General features: G+C 37.0%; 1 long non-coding RNA gene across 5 annotated transcripts in view; it reads left to right on the forward strand.

Moving 5' to 3' along the window:
- Positions 1-19385, forward strand: part of LOC141454940 (uncharacterized) — a 300919-nt gene that overhangs the window by 125494 nt on the left and 156040 nt on the right. For 4 of the 5 annotated variants that reach the window (XR_012459057.1, XR_012459054.1, XR_012459053.1 and 1 more), the window contains one exon: positions 15422-15454. This is a non-coding gene — a long non-coding RNA (uncharacterized lncRNA). Of the gene's footprint in view, positions 1-13571; positions 13780-15421; positions 15455-19385 lie in introns of those variants that run through there. The other variant, XR_012459055.1, reaches the window with a different exon arrangement.

The raw sequence follows: 19385 nt of genomic DNA on the forward strand, positions 1-19385 counted from the left end.
AACTATTTTTTTTATAAAACAGCAATTTATACCACATGTACAGCTATCTTACCTCTACAATTTGGTAAAGAAATCATTGAATTCTGATGAATACGAAAAGAGATATGAATGTTTGAAATTGGAACGATTTTGAAAACCAATATTTAATAATACTTAACAAGACGGAACCATACACTATACAGTACTGGTGAACTGGTACTGTATAAAATTACTGTTTCGAAGTACGAAGTTTCTGCTTTCGGCGATATTTCTGTTTTTAAATAATTTATTCAGTCATATGAACACCGTGTGCTTCCGGTGAAAACTTGTTAGAGGCGGTAAAAGCTAAGGAGTGTTGTGGGTTCGATTCCCGGTGTTAGATTGGATTTTTTTTTTTAAATGGTAATTTTGTAAACTTAATATTTGAATTATTGTCTACTAGTCGGCTACGCCCAGAACAACTAATTTGGTTGTTGGACGTAAAGATCGTCTGCAAAAAGAAGCATCTTTTTTTTTTTTTTAACTTCCGCCCACGGGGAAAATAATAAATAAATCCATTTACCTGTTGTTGTAAGCGTAGTAAGAGCAATTGGCAACTCAAGAGAATTTTTATAAATGAGATATAAAAATTTTGTTGCATCATTCTACGCGATTGCTGGTAGGGAAGTGATGGAAGGAGTGAGTGGTGGAGGAATAGTTTGGCGTCTCCCGGGGCATTGCTTATCCGACAGGACAACCAATAAACGGTGGTAAAGAGAATTGTGAGATAAGAAAAACGCAAGTCACGTTCGCGTAACACGGAAGAATAGGATCTGGGTTTTTGGTGAGCGGGAGAGGGATAAAGGAGGAAGAAGAAGAAGAGGAAGGTTTTTCCCTGAGGGAGATGGCCAGAATGGCTGGTTATGAAGGAGTGTAAAACCCAGTTCCAATTTACCTCGTGTTTTCCTTTGCAACTTCATCCAACAACGATATAATCATCTCTGTAGGTCCAAAGGTCCTCTCCATATTTCTCTCTTCGACTTCCTCTTCTAGCGCCTTGTTCTAGCCTCTCGTTCCACTAGGATACTTCTCTAAAAACCCACACCTCGTCTAAGGTAACTCTTAAGAGTAAGGTTAATTTAATCCAAGTTATATCTGTTCATTGTCTTTTGTTTCATTTATTTATTTTTTCCTTTTTCCACTTTCACTTGAGAAGGGCTAAACATATTGCTTAGTTGGCTAAAAGAAAAGTGGATATTGAAAAGCAGGGAGTGTCGTTACAAGAAAAAAGAAAACCATTTTGTCCGTCTATCTACTGAGAAAGAATCAAAGTGAAAAATATAAAGGGAACAATCTCTCCACAGAATTTTTACTTAAAGGATAGTTATTAGGAACACTAGTTGGGTTTCTGGATCATAAGGACTAACAGCGACAACCGTTCCAGGAGCAGGCCAATAAAGACGATTTGTGGAGTTGCCCAATAGCTGATTTTAGAGATAATCCTTAAAGAAGAGGTGGGCAAAGGGAGTAGTCCTGGCAAAGATGGGTGAGAGAAGCGAACGAGAAATCCTGCTTCCCTCTCTTTCCAGGACTCAATCCAAGGCTCATGGGATGGTGCGAAAGGATAGGTGGCCCAGAACTGACAGAGTGCCTCCAGAGATACCGGGATAGCACCGCGGATTAAATTAGTCTTTCCCAGTTAATGCTTAGGAGCTATATACAGGGTATGTGCTCGTAAATTTCGGTAGGTGAAAGAGGGAAGAAGTGTCTTAGACCTTTTTTAGGAAGTGGTCATCTCAATATGGTGGTCCTTCTTTTTGAAAGTACTGCAGAGTGGTCACTAGGTATGTCATTCTTGAGTATTTATGGGGCCGTGTACTAGCTCCAGGGAGTGTTTATTCCGTTGGCTATCTTCCCGAATCTAGGATTTTATCTAGCGTGTACTCTTCTTTTTTTAAAAAAAACCCTATCTGCACCAACTTGCTGCTGACGATCTTCAAAATATGATGGAAACAATTTTAATGAGCTGTCAGAGAAATCCAGAACTGTAAGCCAGTTTTCCCTAAGTCAAAAGCCAACGCGGACTTCATCAGGAACCTTCATCAATGCAGTGTGCCCTCTGAAAACTTGGAAATAACCGGATTGGAAAGGATCGTTTAAGGCATTTCTGGAAAGCTGAAATAAAGAGATTAAACGGGTGGAAATTCACTTTTTAAAAATCTCTTTATAATGTGTTGAGAGTGCTACAAAATTTGAATTCCCTGGTAATTCGCAATATATCCGCTTAACCAGAAGCTCTAGAAGTAAAAGGTGCGTTTGTCTGGCCGAAGGCCTTGAGATGTGTAGGATATTAACTTGATGAAATGTTACTACGCAGTAAACTTGACGTGGAGAAATTAAGCTCTCGGAGAGAGTGCTAAAAACTTCGCCCTCGCTATGTGAATAGCAGCGCGTTTGTTATACGTTCTTGTTGTTGTTAACAAATGAATCCTTAAGACTCCAGCTGATAAGAGACGCTGTGCTGAGTGGGTACTAGTTATTGTTCAAGATGTTGTTTTTGTTTTTGTTGTTGTTGTTAAATTAGAGAGGGTTGGAAGTAGTAAGGAGAAGTAAGAGAGGTTTGTTTTAAAAGGAAGTGCTATGGAAAACTGGAAATAGTGGAAAAACACACGTACGCTTTCTTAAAAAGGCCAACAGGAGCATGGGCGGAGATTGTGTACATGTGTTTGATGGAGAACAGCGAGCAGGTAATACGTCATGGTGGATTTCCTGTACAAATTTTCCTCATCAGGAGTCCTTTACACCAATCTTGCTTCTGGGTTTTCCGTTATTTTTTCTTTTGTTACTTGCACCCTTTTTCTTTTACAATATAACACACGGAAAATATGTACATAATTTTCCTTTTGTTTTATTTATTTCCACCTTCTCCGTCTAAAAAAATAAATAAATATAGACTGTGGTGAAAACCTAAACAATGTCCCCTCAAGAATCTATGGACTTCTCAATCTTTACACTGACTGTAGTCAACTGGCTGCCAAATTACCTTCATATAGTCCAAGCGTGTGTAACCTCCTCCGCTCAGTCACTAGGTAAAGCGAGAGGGAAACATAAGTGAAGACGAATTGATAATGGATGAAAGGTTTAAATCAGTTCGAGATACAATAAACGACGTAGGCGCCACGGTAGCCGAGCGGTTAGAGGCTAGACCCACAAAGCTAAGATGTACTGCGGTACTAGGCTATATTCCCAATGGTTAATAAATATAAGAACTTTATAGAAAAGTATGTTAGGCGGTTATAGGCTAGACCCGCAAAGCTAAGATGTATTTTGGTATTAGTCTATATTCCCAATGGTTAATATGAGAAATTTATGGTAAAGTATGTCAGGCGGTTATGGGCTAGACCCGCAAAGCTAAGATGTATTTTGGTATTAGTCTGTATTCCCAATGGTTAATATGAGAAATTTATAGTAAAGTATGTCAGGCGGTTATAGGCTAGACCCGCAAAGCTAAGATGTATTGTTGGTTTAGTAGGTTCGATTCCCCCCGGTCTAGGCCTTGGATTTTATTTAATGTTTAATATGAGAAATTTATAGTAAAGTAAGTTAGGCGGATATAGGCTAGACCCGCAAAGCTAAGATGTATTGTTGGTTTAGTGGGTTCGATCCCCTGGTCTAGGCCTTGGATTTTATTTAATGTTTAATATGAGAAATTTATAGTAAAGTAAGTTAGGCGGTTATAGGCTAGACCCGCAATGCTAAGATGTATTGTTGGTTTAATGGGTACGATTCCCCTGGTCTAGACCTTGGATTTTATTTAATGGCTAATAAAAGAAATTTACAGTAAAGGTATGTTTGCTAGTCGCCTCCGTCCATGACACCTAATTTGGTAGTTGGACGTTAAGCCCCGCCTGAAAAAATAGGCGATTACTTTACTTTTTTACTTTTAAACTACGAAGAAAACCCAGTTTTAATAATCTCCAGGGAAACCCTAGACTAAATTTTCTTTATGCATCAATTTTCAACCATTAAAAATTTTTAAAAATAAGTCAGTAAATTAAGGGAAATTATCTTTTGATTTTATGCCTTGTAGCGCGGGTGTTTATTGCATCCTTGACCGGTTTCAGGATTTTAGCCATCATCAGAGATTGGTTTAGAGATTTCAACTTCAATTCTTGTTTCTGTCTCGCAAATATTTACAAACAATATTATCACAGAGCATTTTGTAACAAGATTTTCAAGAGACAATTTCTGATAGGAACGGAAATAAAATTTTAACTATTTCAAACCATTAAGCAAGTATTCTGCGCGCCAAAAAAAAATTCTTTTCTCTTTTCCCCCGCTCTGCAAAAATTATTTGTCACTCAAAAAACTACTCACCGAATACGACCTTTACCCCCTACCTAGTCGTGCTTATCTTTGAAAAAGTAGATAAGACACTTTTGGTAGTGTTTAAGAAGCATGAGGTAGCTTCTTTTGTAGATAGCGAGTGTTGTGGGGGTGAAACTACAGCCAGCAGTGTATACGGGGCAGGACCAGGAGATCAGGTTGTAAAAGTGTTACACAAACAAACTGGGAAGGAGGTTCAACTAAGATAACTCCTTCCCGGGGTTATTATCCCATTCCTGTAATCTTTTTTTTTTTCTTTTTTTTATTATTATTATTTAAGGATAAAATTCTGCCTCAGCAAGTACTCACCCTTCCCATTCTAATATCTCTGGGTAGTTATGTCTGTTTGTGGAGATTATTATTTTGTCCACGAACTAACAACTTGGGGAATGAACGGGAAAAATACAAAAGGGAAAAAACAAGTTCTCCTTGGATACTGAATGTATATAAAAATAACTTGTACTCTTTTTTGCTCTCTGCTCTTTTTTTACATTCTTTTCTCTGGGTTCATTACAATTCTGTCGAGCGGAAATTCCCTGGAATGTTTACAACCATATCTGGGCGTACAATAAGATCCAGATCGCCGCTACAGATATCACAAACTTTTTTTTATTTACTGAATACCGGAAATAAAGGAGTATAAAACAACAACAAATAAAACAGTGTGGCCACCCTTACAGAACTTCCTCTTATCACAAGACAGGGAAATTATTATTTTTTATTTAAGGCGCTTCAACACCCCAAGTAATTGATGCTCCCAGCTGTTTTTCGGTGCACTGCTGGTCTTATAGTTAAAGATTTAAAGTAAAAATTATAGTAGAGATAATAATTGAAAACCAAAGTGATAGATTTGGTTTCCACACGTTTTGCCAAATGGAATTCCTTTAGCAGCTGCCCAGTAAAAGGCTAACAACAGCTATCTTGAAAAAATCGCACTTCCGTTGTACTGATATTCCTTCTACTGAATATTTCGGGATGGGAAATTATACAGGGTGCGGCAGCATAACTTCCTTTTTCAAAACTTAATAAAACCCATTGTATGAATCAGAACATTTTTATTTGTTTATTTATAATGCATGCCTAAAGTTTTATTTTACATAGTTTTGAAGATAAAATCAGGTAGGTGACGTCCCCCATTCTCCTCCATAGACTGAGTAAACCGATTTCTGGCGTTTGTCATGACTCTTGGACAGCATAGCAGGCGTTATGTTGGCAATTTCTCCCTGGGTGTTGGTCTTTAAATCTTGTAGGGTTCTTGGACGGTTCACATAAACACGGGATTTCAAAAAACTCCATAGAAAAAAAATCACAAGGGGCCAAATCGGGAGAGCGGGCCGGCCACTCCCTCAAAACAGCCAAATCGATGCTCTTGAAATGTGTGCCGTTGCACCGTCTTGTTGGAACCAAATGTCCCCTAAGTCCACCTCATCTAGCCGTGGGGGGGAAAAAAAATTCCTGTAACATGTTTACATACCGGTCCGAATTCACTGTCACTGCGACTTCATTTTCCTCAAAGAACCAGGGGACCAATAATTCCAGCTGAGGAAATTGCACACCACACTGTGACTTTAGGTGAATGCAAAGGCCTTTGATTTTAATTCAACATCCAGGAAGAAATTGCCAACATAACTGCTGCTATGCTGGCCAAGAGTCATGACAAACGCCAGAAATCGGTTTACTCAGTCTATGGAGGAGAATGGGGGACGTCACCTACCTGATTTTATCTTCAAAACTACGTAAAACAAAACTTTAGGCATGCATTATAAATAAACAAATAAAAATGTTCTGATTCATACAATGGGTTTGATTAAGTTTTGAAAAAGGAAGTTATGCTGTCGCACCCTGCATAATTTCCCATCCAGAAATATTCAGTAGAAGGAATATCAGTACAACGGAAGTGCGTTTTTTTCAAGATAGCTGTTGTTAGCCTTTTACTGGGCAGCTGCTAAAGGAATTCCATTTGGCAAAACGTGTGGAAACCAAATCTATCACTTTGGTTTTCAATTATTATCTCTACTATAATTTTTACTTTAAATTCAATCTTTCAAAAAAAAAAATAATTGAATTACTTAAATTTTACTCTAAGACCAGCAGTGCGCCGGAAAACAGCTGGGAGCATCAATTACTTGGGGTGTTGAAGCGCCTTAAATAAAAAATAATAATTTCCCTGTCTTGTGATAAGAGGAAGTTCTGTAAGGGTGGCCACACTGTTTTATTTGTTGTTGTTTTATACTCCTTTATTTCCGGTAATCAGTAAATAAAAAAAAAAAAGTCCGTGATATCTGTAGCGGCGATCTGGATCTTATTGTACGCCCAGATATGGTTGTAAACATTCCAGGGATTATACAGGCACCCTGTATAATCGAATATTAATTAGTGCTAGAATCGTACAATATCTTTAGAAAATAAACTTTTTTTTGCTTGGCGTTCTGGATTTCCCCGGTTCAAATCCAGCTGCTAGAGAGAGCTTTCTTATAAGCTCTCTGTCCGGACAGATGGACACTGAGCCTCCAGATGTTGATGCGTCAGAAAAAGAAAAAGTCAAGAATTCTAGCAAGAAGAAGTAATGTGCACGTTCATCCCGGTTTTTCCTTGGAAAATATACATATGTAGTTGATACAGAGGATGGGCAACTCCTAGAGGATAAAAGTAGTGTATGTTAAAAAAAGGGAATGTAATAAAGAACACAATGGGCGAAAAAAGATAGACTAAGGAACAAACAGGAAAAGGGAGCCACTGAAGGGAGAAGAAGCGCCAGTAATTTGGTTTGCTTTGTGCTGATGGGATGGACTGAGGAAAAAAAAAAAGGGAATGTATATTTTATATGTGAAAGGGCTAGAAAGGGATAAATCAATACGTGGCATGATTCTACTATTTGTTGTATTCAGCGGAGAGGGGGCTCAGACTGAATTCTGGCCCGTAGAACAATGTTTGGAAGCTGCCAGCCTTCTTGATAGATGTTCGCTTGCTGTTCCAGAATTCTACGGTTATGCTAATAAGAAATATTTCCACAAAGAATAATGGAATCAAGATATCTTTTAATTTAAGCAATGTTTTATTCCAGCCAATGTCCTGTTACGCAATTTCCCTTCGTTTGATGGGACAATGATACTAATCTTGGAGCATCCGTCTTTATACATATATTTCTTTGAACAGAAATAGATTCTTCCTGGGGAGGAAAATATAATCTCCTGATAAATCTGGAGATTCTCCCTTTAATCCAAACAAATGAAAAACTGACATTTATAGAGCTCTGCGTCTGATCTAATCTGTTCCTGGGCCCCCTCAGTACACCCATCAAATAAGGCGCCAAGGTAGCCGAGCCGGTCTAGGCCTAGGATTCTATCTAATGGTTAATATTAGGAATTTATAGTAAAAGTATACAGCCAGCTCCGTCCACGACGCCTGAATTTGGTTGTTGGACGTTTGGCTCGCCTGAATAAATATAAGCATTACGAATTAATATTGGTTTTAGTGACCGTAAAAATATTATATAAAGGATTCAAAATTGGCAAGGAATCGGTCCAAATAAAAAACAACAACTCGTCTTTTTGCCAACGTTTCGTCAAATATATTGCCTTCTAGGCACCAAGGTAGTCGAGCGGTTAAAGCTAATATATTAGACCTGTAAAGCTAATATGTATTGTGGTACTGCGTTCGATTCCCGGTCTTTGGCCTTGCATTTTATTCAATGGTTAATAATAATAGAAATTTGCAGTAAAGTATGTTTGCTAGTCGCCTCCGTCCACACGACACCTAATTGGTAGTTGGACGTTAAGCCCCGCCTGAAAAAAAAATAGGCAATTACTTTACTTTTTTTTATATTGCCTTGTCCAGGGCGTGGCTATGCGGGTTAGTTGAGTTACAGAAAACAGTTTTCTGAAGAAGGCAATATATTTGTTGAAACGTTAGTAAAAAGATGAATTGTTTTTATTTCGACCGATTGCTCGCTAATTTGAATCCTTATTTATAAGCATTGCTTCATTGTTTTACCCATGATATTAAGATATCTGGGATATATCAGAATCTGGGACGGTTAAAAATAAATATGTATCCCAAGCTGCCCGATTTTCTGTCTCTAAATGATAGCATCGCAATCTAATTAGTCAACATCTGAGATCTTTGTAATGAGGAGATTTTTATAGTGCACTTCCGGCTTAAAAAGAGAAAATCTATGGGCCTATAGCAGAAATTTTGAACCTGGGATCCCCCGCGTGGGAATCCAATACTGTGCTAATTTTCTCCTTGCGTGTGATATGTGTGGTTTTAAAATTTTTTTTATAATCTTAGAGAAACGTTGTCGTCTATTTTTTGCGTCTATTTATTAACATCCAACTACCAATTAGGTATAGTGAATAGAGACGGAAGCACTTATCAACATTTTTTTTCCAACAAATTAAAAGTAACTACAAACTGGATTCGAACTTGGGAACTTCCGCTTACAAAACCTCTTTTCGTAACCACTGCACCAATACTCGCAACCTTAATCTGAGAAAAAAATCAAACATTTTTAAAAAACTCAAATCAACTTCCTGCAACGAACAAAATAAATGAATAATTCACAACAATGGCAACGAACGTCGGTGTTCTTAATAACTTTCGAGTACAAAATAAATTAAAAGTTTTTAATCGAAGATGGTGTTGGCTATTTCAAAATTGTGATTGTTGGATTGGAATCGCTGCGTCAAAATGGTGATTAGGTACTAAAAATTGATAAAATAAAAATAGACCCTAAAGGAAATGCCTAGCGAGGATATATGCAATAGCAAAGGGCAATAAATTTGTATGAAAATTCAATGGAAAGCATTATATAGCAACTTCTAGTCACTCATCATCTATTCGTCAATATCTAGGTTAATTTGAATAATATTGAATAATTTTGGAATAAATTTCGTTTGTATACATTGAGGCTCATGAATCAATATTGAAGGTATATTTCAAATTTAATTATTGCGTCACTAGCACAATCTCACCTCCGCTCCCCACCACACACGCACACACAACTTACTGGATCAATCAACACCAAATGAAGTCAATATTTCAAGACCGACTACCCATCATTACGTCATGATTTCAGCTATCATAGAAAAAAATACCAGTCAGTGGAAAAATGAAGAAAAATTTGCAGTCATTGCCTGACGGACAGGTTTTTTGTGTTTTTCTTTGCAAGACCCCCCCCCCCCTCCATATATGCGTACAGAATTAAGAGGAAAATTTTCTCTAATTTCAGTTTTTGAAGAAAAAAAATGTGGAAAATGGAAAATCTGGTTACAAATATTTGAGTCTTAGTTTTTTTTAGCCTTTTTATTGGCATTGTCTTCCGTCATACAGCCAGCATCCCTATCAACACAGGTGCTATCAACACTAGAATATCACTCACTCTCCATTCTTACTTATAAATACATTCGCTTCACACATTCATCCCTCTACTATATTCAACTATTTACATACAGACTTACAACTAATGGATGGATCAGTACTCTATATTCCTGCCATCCTTATAGCTTGACCGAAATTAAAATCACCGTAATCCTTCTCTAATCATTTTCTTCCATTCATTCTAATCGGCTATAACTTTTAAATACATTCATACTTCTTAGCTAGCTCTGCTACAGATTTTTAAGCACATATATGTTGGTGAAGAATATTATGTCTTCGAAGCGAATTGGCGCATCTAAATACCTGTATAAGTCGTCAAACATTCGTTTCCTTTCTACTACATAATGTGGACATATCCATTATTATATTGTCCTGAAATCCTCCTCCTCATTGCAATCTACGCAAAGAGGAGAAAGGACCTTTTGTTGATCCTGTGAAGATACAATCCGCATACCGCATGGTTCGCTCTCAACCTGCTTATTGTCGTAACAACCCATCTATTAGTGACAGTTCCCTTAAACCATGGTTGTCTAGGTAACTGATCTACACATAGTTTTATAGAATCTTCCTTCGATACCATTAACTGTAATCTGTCTGCCATTTTTTGTAGTGCTGCTTTTGCAATTATACACTTGATATCGGTGTGTGGTGATTTATAATTAGCCATTTCCCCCACTATTGGTGGCTTCCTTTGCAAGTTTAGTGTAAATATTATTTAGTCCCTACCTATCATTGTTAACAATATAGTAAGCAGTGGTGCATCTAAATACCTGTATATGTCGTCAAATGTTCGTTTCCTTTTTTTGCTGCTAACAAGCCTTAACTGTACACAAAAATAATCTTAAAACAGCAATGTTAAGAAAATGCCCCTCGACGCCAGAATAACTACTGACTTGAAAACCAAAATAATTCTTTTCAGATATATTTTTAAATTATTATTTTATAATTTATTAGTCAACTGACAAGTTTTTACAGGAAATACTAAATCGCAAATATACATTGGAAATGGCTTTAGTCTGCGTTGAGGATTAGAAGGAAGTGTTGTGGTAGACATGTTGTGGATCAGAGGGTTGTAGTGATCGTGTAGATTTGAATGGAGTTTTGTGTATCGAGTTTGGGCTATTTTCAGAAACGAGAGGAATATTGAGATCAGAGTGTATAGTATGATTGGAGACGTAGAAGGGAGGGTTAACTATGGTTCTTAGAATTTTTGATTGTAAGGTCTGAAGTCGGTTGATGTTCGATTTTTTGGCACTTCCGTAAAGTTGTATTCCGTACGTCCATATTGGGGCAAGTAGAGCGGTATATAGTGATCGTTTGTTTGTCAGGGTCAGTTTTGATCGTTTGTCGAGTAGTCTTTTCAACATTTTATACCTCAGATTGAGGTCAGTTCGTTTGAGTCTCGTGTGAGGGTTCCATTTTAGTCGTTTGTCAAAGTTTATTAATTAAAAAAATAAATTGAAATTATAAGTTTTAGGGAATTTTAGGGAATAATTATCATTTTATTTTTTAAATTGTATTCATTCCATGTAGAACATAGAAGTTTATTTACGTTAAGCCAACTCATTGCAGAAAGTTGTAAACTTATAAACAATAAAGTTATTTATTTATTTATAGTTGTAATTTTCTGTTATCATTTTTATTTTTCTGAGATTTGTGAGGTACCTAAAGAGTAAATGTCTTTGTTGCTCTTAAGGGATCTCGTTCTCAGAGCATAATAAACGTTTCTAAAGTTTTTTTTTCTCGTTTTGTGAGTATGTAAGGGGTGTATCCATACAACACTATTCACATACAAACAGACATACATATTTTAGTGTTATTTTTTTTTTTTTTTATGGATCCACAGTAACTCAATAAACTAATGCAGAAACTTCTAATTTGAAATCGCCATTATTGGGTAAAATCGGTGAACCAACTGTGTTTTTTTTAATTTAACTCTTTTTTTTCTCTTTTTTTAAAAAGCTTTTATTGGAATTCACACGAGGGCCATCTTCTCTTCAATCTCCATGGAGGATTACCTGGTAATGTGGAGGAAGATAGGTGTTACAATGAGAGGGTTAGGATGAGCTGCTATAGAGTGGAATGAAATTTGAGAAAACGAGTGCTAGCAAGATCTGTAATGAAAGGGATTTTGAGGTCATTATGGATGGATGAGGTTAGACACATAGAACGGAGCGTGAAGAAGTTTTGCGAATTATTTTTTGACTGTAAAGTCTGGATGCGTAATGAGTTGTGGAACGCTTAGTCGATCCCCATACTTCGATGCCGTATGACCAAATAGGTCGCAGTAACAACAGGTATAAGAGTCTTTTGTTTTGTAGGTTGAGTTTAGATCGTTTGTCAAGTAGTCTGGCGAGAAGTTTTGTAGCGTTGGTTAGTTTCTTGTCTTTTCAGTCTAGTATGGGGATGATTCCATGTCAACCGTTTGCTACTAGGTGCAGTCCAAGGTAACGTACTTTGTCCCCAGTTGGTGCAGGAGTTTGGTTCAAGATGACAGGAGGTAGGATTTTCCGTCTGAGAGTAAATACTATAAATTTTGATTTCGTAACGTTAGTTTTGATTCTCCATTTGAAAAGCCAGTCCTGTAAATGGTTGATGTGCGTTTGTAGAGCTCGTCTAGCGAGCGTTAAGAGGATCGGAATGAGGAGATAAGGAGATAAAGATAAGGTGATAAGGAGGAGGAGATAAGATTTTAAATTCGTAAACTTGACCCAATTTCAATTTCAGAGAGAGAGAGAGACAGTAAAATGATAAGTGCGATATTGGCTGCAACACTGTGGCTGAATTGTTTAAATTTATGTGAAGAAAGGCTTCCTTAAAAACAGCAAACTGAAACGTGAAATTCCGGAAATCGTTAAATGCCATCCTGTTTATACTGTAAATATTTTAGCAGTTTATTTAAAACTCGCCTAATTAAAGTGCATAGTTTAAGAACTTTATTAAAATAAAAAAGAGAAAAAAGAAAACACCTAAATTTCATTTTAGCTAAACGTATGCTCGGCCATTTTTTAGTTAATTAACAGTTTTCCTTCCTTAAAATCCCCGTCCATTAAGAATGAACAGTTTTCTTACAAATTTTTCCATACTCAGGATCGCCTGAGTTAGGAAAAACCAGCCCCTAGCAATCTACCCAAGGATATGTTTCTCTTTTTTCCCCTGCAAAAATCAATGAGCGTCAAGTTGCGATGTGGAGGAGGAGGATTTCAGGACAATATAATAATGATATGTCCACGTTATTTAGTAGAAAGGAAACGAATGTTTGACGACTTATACAGGTATTTAGATGCACCATTTCGCTACGAAGACATTATATTCTCCACCAACATCTATGTGCTTAAATCTATAGCAGAGCTAGCAATGAAATATGAATGTATTTAAAAGTTATAGCCGATTAGAATGAATGCAAGAAAATGATTAGAGAAGGATTACGGTGATTTTAATTTCGGTTAAGCTATAAGGATGGCAGGAATATAGGAGTACTGATCCATCCATTAGTTGTAAGTTTGTATGTAAATAGTTGTATATAGTAGAGGGATGAATGTGTGAAGCGAATGTATTTATAAGTAAGAATGGAGAGTGAGTGATTTTCTATTGATAAGCACCTAGACCAGGAGTCGGCAACCTACGGCTCGCGAGCCACATGCGGCTCTTTGGATGTGAAGCTGCGGCTCTTTAGTTCCATACACAAATATTATTTATTTTATATAAAAAAAAAACATTTAAAAATCGTCCTGAATCGATTAACGAGGATTAGGCACCGATTCTATCTCTCAGCCACTTGTACTCGCTTATCACCGCACCCCTCCACTGTGACACGCGTCGTTACTGTAGTCAGTCCGTCGGAAGCTCTCAATTGGCGCCGTCGTCGGATGTTTCTATGTACGTTTTAATTCGCTTTCGACGCAATACAATTTGGCGTCTTCGCCAGTGTTTTGGCTGTGACGTATAGTTTGTTGTTTCAAGTAAAAGAGTTAGAAGCGACTTATCTTCTCAAAGTTATGTATGTACATACACATACGAGTATATAGGACTGGCGCCATTTTCATTCAAACACAGGTTTAGTTATTATTTATTTGTTTATTTACTTTGCAATATGTGAAAATAAATATATAAAACGTTTAAATGGTATTGAATATCATAAAATAATAATTTGTGAGTACAAATGGTCTACAGAGTTGTTTACATTATCATCCTTGCGGCTCTTGGTAAGATTTATTAAAATTATTTTAGGAGAAACGGCTCTCTTCCTAAAATAGGTTGCCGACCCCTGACCTAGACGATGCTGGCTGTATGGCGAAAGCCAATGCCAAGAAAAAAAAAATAGTACCATAATTTCAAGTTTTAAGAAAATGTAAATTACGTAAATTTTGGTAAGAGCAAGGCGTAGTTTAAATCGGAAATGATTTGGTTTTGCGCGTTTATTTAATTCCGGTATTGGAATGTTACCAAAAAGAAATATATATATTTTATCGCAATGGAACTATTATCACGTATTGGGCTGTAAATTGGGAGTAACATTTGGTGAATTTCCATGTGTTCCATAAATCAACTGGAGTGTTCCTTAAATAAGGACTGGGAAAAGTCCTCCTTGGGTAATTGGATTCCCAGAATGAAGATGCTTGTTATCCGAATAGTACAGGGGTGGAATGCTGGTTGTAAGAAGAAGGGGAATGTCCAGTTTTATTGTAATTGGTTTCTAGTGTTAATCCCATGTAGGGAAGATATTAAGGCAGAGCCTGGAGTAGGGCGGGAGAAAAGAGGACCCAGTTTTCACACGGGTTTGATGGGGACGCGCTCGCCTTGGAAAACCGGCCATCCACCTAAACTAGACTATAAATCTAAGTGAGAACGACCCAAAACTGGGAGGGAGTCTCTCATCCGGACTACTGCCGATTACAGCAGATATTGAAGGCAGTGAATGGAGATGGAAGCTGCTGGCTGTGTGTGTGTTAAGCACCTGGACACCCATCAATGGTTATCAGCAAAACCTGGGTTTGGTAGAAAAGGGGGGAGTGATTGCAGGAGTGTTTGTTGCCAGGGCGCGGGGAGGCTGCAAAAATGCAATCGTCTGCGTCAGCCAAGGGATCTTTTGTTCGGGTTAGCTTGCCCTCCAGGAGTGCAACTCCTGAGGAGCCGGGACCCTCCACTTTACTGTAATTGCCCTTTTTCCTTTTTATCCAGCCCCTAGTTTAGGGAAAGGTACCTCGCTCCTTTCTATCACACCGCTTTTCCTCCTCAACACAACCTATTCTCGATCATACAGGACTACCATTTTTCCATTTTCCGCCCTTGACTCTTAAAGGAGGTAATATGTGGTTACCCTCGTTGAATTGCTCATGTTGGGGGAAAAAAAAACACCTTTGCTTTCATCTAAAACTTTATAGATTCCGGAGTGAACTTCACTTCCACCATCCAGGTTCCGTTTTGTACAATTTCTGCAATGTTCGAGTGTCCGAAACTACATTTCTTACTTAACGTTAACATTATACAATACGGGGATAGGTTAGGACCCTCCAATGAGATAGTGTTCATAATTTCTGTCATCGCAATAATAGTATTGTTAGTAAACTAATACTACGATTTGATTAGATTTGAAAAATTACTCTGCTACAAACATTAGTACAAAGTTTGCTTTATTAATAATTTGCAATATTAATATACTTCTTACAAATACAATAATTTTTCTTTTCTGTTTCAGTAAATTGCTGTGGGCGCCCCTCATGTAAGCAAGGTAGGTTTCTTTATCCACTTCTTTAAAATAAATTTTATGATACATTTTTTAGAACCGCTTACAGTTTTTCTCGCCAATGTACAAAAGTTTTACAAGAGGCTAGCTAAATATTTTTTATTACTGTTCATTATTCTTGGTGACTGGATTTACCATTGTTAGAATGGGTACATTGTTGCAATTGGATGAAAATAATTACTGCCAATTTTAGTTATATTTTCAATTTTTTTTAAATTATTATTTTAGATCTGAATATATATATTTCGTGACCGTAAATTGTTAAACTAAGGATTGAAGACTGGCGAGGAATCGGTCAAATTAAAACAACTCGTCTTTTTGCCAACGTTTCGACAAATATATTGTCCTCTTCCAGGGCCTGGATATTACAAATACAAAACAATTTACAGAGTCAGTAACATAGAAAATCAGTAAAAATCAGTAATACAAAAATAAACAGTAAAATTAAATAAATTCTTTGTAATTATTGAAAACTTACGTGGCTATGCGGGCTGGTTGAGTTACAGAAACTAAGAGCCAGAACTGGAGAACAGGTTCAATGTTCAATATTGACATTGTAATTACTCTATTGTATCTGTCCCATTGTAATTACCAAAAATTCCCGTGTTAGTCCCGTTATATCTGTATATATGTACGAGAATGTGTGTGTATATATATTCTCCAGACTTGGCTCCCTCGGACTACTATTTGTTCCCCAATATGAACTGGCGGAAAAAAGATTTTATTCAAACGAGGAGGTGATTGCAGAAACGAATGGCTATTTTTCAGACTTGGACAAATCCTATTATTCGGAAGAGATCAACAAACTAGAGCAGCGTTGGACGAAGTGTATAAGCCTAAAAGGAGACTATGTTGAAAAATAAAAAAGGTTTACCCCAAAAAATTAAGTAGTTTTTATTTTTGCACGGACTTTTCAAACGACCCTCGTATATACCTGCTTCTCCATTTCTGGCCCTTAGTTTCTGTAACTCAACCAACCCGCATAGCCACGTAAGTTTCAATAATTATAAAGAATTTATTGTATTTTACTGTTTATTTTTGTATTACTGATTTTCTATGTTACTGACTCTGTAAATGTTTTGTATTTGTAATATCCAGGCCCTGAAGAAGACAATAGATTTGTCGAAACGTTGGCAAAAAGACGAGTTGTTATTTTTATTTGACCGATTCCTCGCCAATCTTGAATCCATAGTTTATTATTTTATATTATTATTATTATTATTATTATTATTATGGACACATTCAGTCCATGAGCAGACAAGACACAAGACACACCAATCCTTTAATGATGTAAAAATATTACATTTGTAAATTACGTTACATTTTAAATATTCACTTTAATAGAATTATTGTTAACACACTGTAAAATATGTTCTTCAGCCCTGAAGATGACCTAGTCACCCTAGGTCGAGAAAGTACGGCATAATAATAATATATAAAGACTGAAATTGACAGTAATTTTTCATCCCGTAATAAATATTTTTAACAGCACATATTTACTCTTCTTTAATACAGCTTCATCTGATTTTCAATATCCAGATTTTTTGTTTTTAATTAAAATATCCGTTTTGTGAGGTAATTAAGATTCCAAAACAGCGGGTTTTCTTTTCGACAGTATACTGATAGCTCCTTCTTTCGAAAGATAATCAAGATTTTTTTATTATCCAGAATCTGTAAGTAAGGTTAGATTATCGGGGTGGGACCTGTGCCCCAAGGCACCGCAGCCACAAGAGGCTTATTCTGCCCTTCCCCTTTGAAACCTTCCCTACTAAAGAGGTTGAGGACTTTCCTTACTAGTTCTTTTTGCGCTACTATCTCCTTTTGTCTCAAAGATCCATTAGGTTTCGTAGCGCAATCACTCGATTACAACGCAATCGAACAACAACAAGTAAGAGGCCGTTTCCTCCTCATCCTGACACAATCTGCATAAAGGTTCCGAGCTAATAAGCCCCCCCCCCACACACACCTTGCCCTACAGATGACTATGCCCTAAGTTTACTGTGTAAATGTACGTATATTGAGGTGTTAAACAGTATTATGTTGCTCATGTTCATGTTGTTAGGCTGGGGCGCCAAGTACCCTGAAGAAATCCCTACGGGGATTTATAAGTAAAGTAATTGCCTATTTTTTTTTCAGGCGGGGTTAACGTCCAACTACCAATAAGGTGTCGTGGACGGAGGCGGAAGCTCATACTTTACTGTAAAACAATTTTTTTTCTAACAAATAAAAAATATGTAGTCATAGACGGGATTCGAACTGGGGATCTCCCAAATTACAAAGCCACGCTCTTGAACAACTAGACCAACACCGAGCCCCTCCAGAATTTGTAAATTAATTAAGAGATAAGATGTTAATAAGCCAGGGCCAGACTTATCAGAGTATTTCTTCCATGCAACAACCTTCGTCTGTAATAGGTCTGCTACCAAAGCTAAATTGTAATCTTACAATTTTGTTGAAACAATTCATCAGTTTTATTTAGTGAAACTGAGGTTTTTAACGTACAGCGGAAGTGCTGGTAGATCGGTTGAGTGAGAGAGAGAGAACGTGGTTAACGAAGACCTATTCAGTCCGTCAAGAACAGATACTATCTGCTATCTGCGGAGAGAGGACGTAGTTCTATCCTCCTCCTATACAAGGCCAGCTCATTCTAATCAATCACCTGGTTAGTTAAAGTTCACTTTGCCAACTTATACACCGGAAATTTACCGGGGGGGGGGGACTATCTCCACTTTTTGGCGAATAAATTGAAGTCCTATCTAAGAGGCTTTTGGATGCTCTGATAATAACTTAAGCTTGGATAGAAATGATATACATATCTAAGACGGAAAAAAGTTTAAATTTCAAAACATACACCAACAATTTAAACAACATATACGCAACAAACTTACTACAAAATACTTGACAATTGGCAACACTGACTTCCACACAACCTAACACATATCACACATAGACCGTTCACACTCAGTCCATTAGCAAGACAAGACAGAAGACACACCAACCCTTTAATGATGTAAAATATTACTTTGTAAACTAGGTACATAATTTTTTGTAAATTTCGTTACATTATACATATTCATTTTAATAGAATTATTGTTAACACACTGTAAAATATGTACCACAGCCCCGAAGATGACCTAGTCCCTAGGGGGTCGAAAGCTTGACAGAATAAATGTATCACGACTGAAAACTGGCATTTATTTTTTTCATCCTATTTAAGCTTGGAAATTGAATCACAAAATGACTATTTACAAGACACTGTTAAGACCGATATGGACATACGGAGCTGAAGTGTGGGGGGCTCAACCAAACCCCTGTTAACTTCAAACGCCTGCCTGCAGACACTACAGTCTAAAATTCTACGGTAAATCCTGATTGCTCCATACTACATTACCTAACCTTACCATACACACTGGACCTTCACATCCTCTTTGTCTCTGATCTAATAAAGTCTCGCTGTCGCCAATTTCACAGCCTCCTAAGCTCTCCATTCTAATTCCTCTTGTGCAACAACTCTCCTCTCCACACCTTCCAGACAATCCTCCCTCGTCGCTTGAAGCGGAAGTGGCCTAGGGACCTATTGATGTGAATAATGGTTGATTACTCTTATCATGACGTTCATGTGAATTTAACCTTTACAATCAAATTTACTTGATGCAACATTTGTTGCAGTTGTAAATATGGCTAAAAAAAGTGAAAAGCTTGGAAAAAAAAGAACATGCTTGCACCATATATTAATTTTCCATTAAGCATTTTTAAGCACAGGAAAATTAAGAACAAACAACGAATTGCGCTATCAAAGTCCGTATTCTTCTCGAGTACTTTTAGTACACATTTAAAAGATTCAGAAAGAAACATAGAGAGCAGCGTTTGATCTAAGAGTCTTTTTGCGTTAAAGAACAATAGGTGAGCGAGTGTT

The sequence above is a fragment of the Rhodnius prolixus genome, unplaced genomic scaffold (genome assembly GCF_049639745.1).
Source record: "Rhodnius prolixus isolate KJV_2025 unplaced genomic scaffold, Rpr scaffold_15, whole genome shotgun sequence".
Classification (NCBI taxonomy): Eukaryota; Metazoa; Arthropoda; class Insecta; order Hemiptera; family Reduviidae; genus Rhodnius; species Rhodnius prolixus.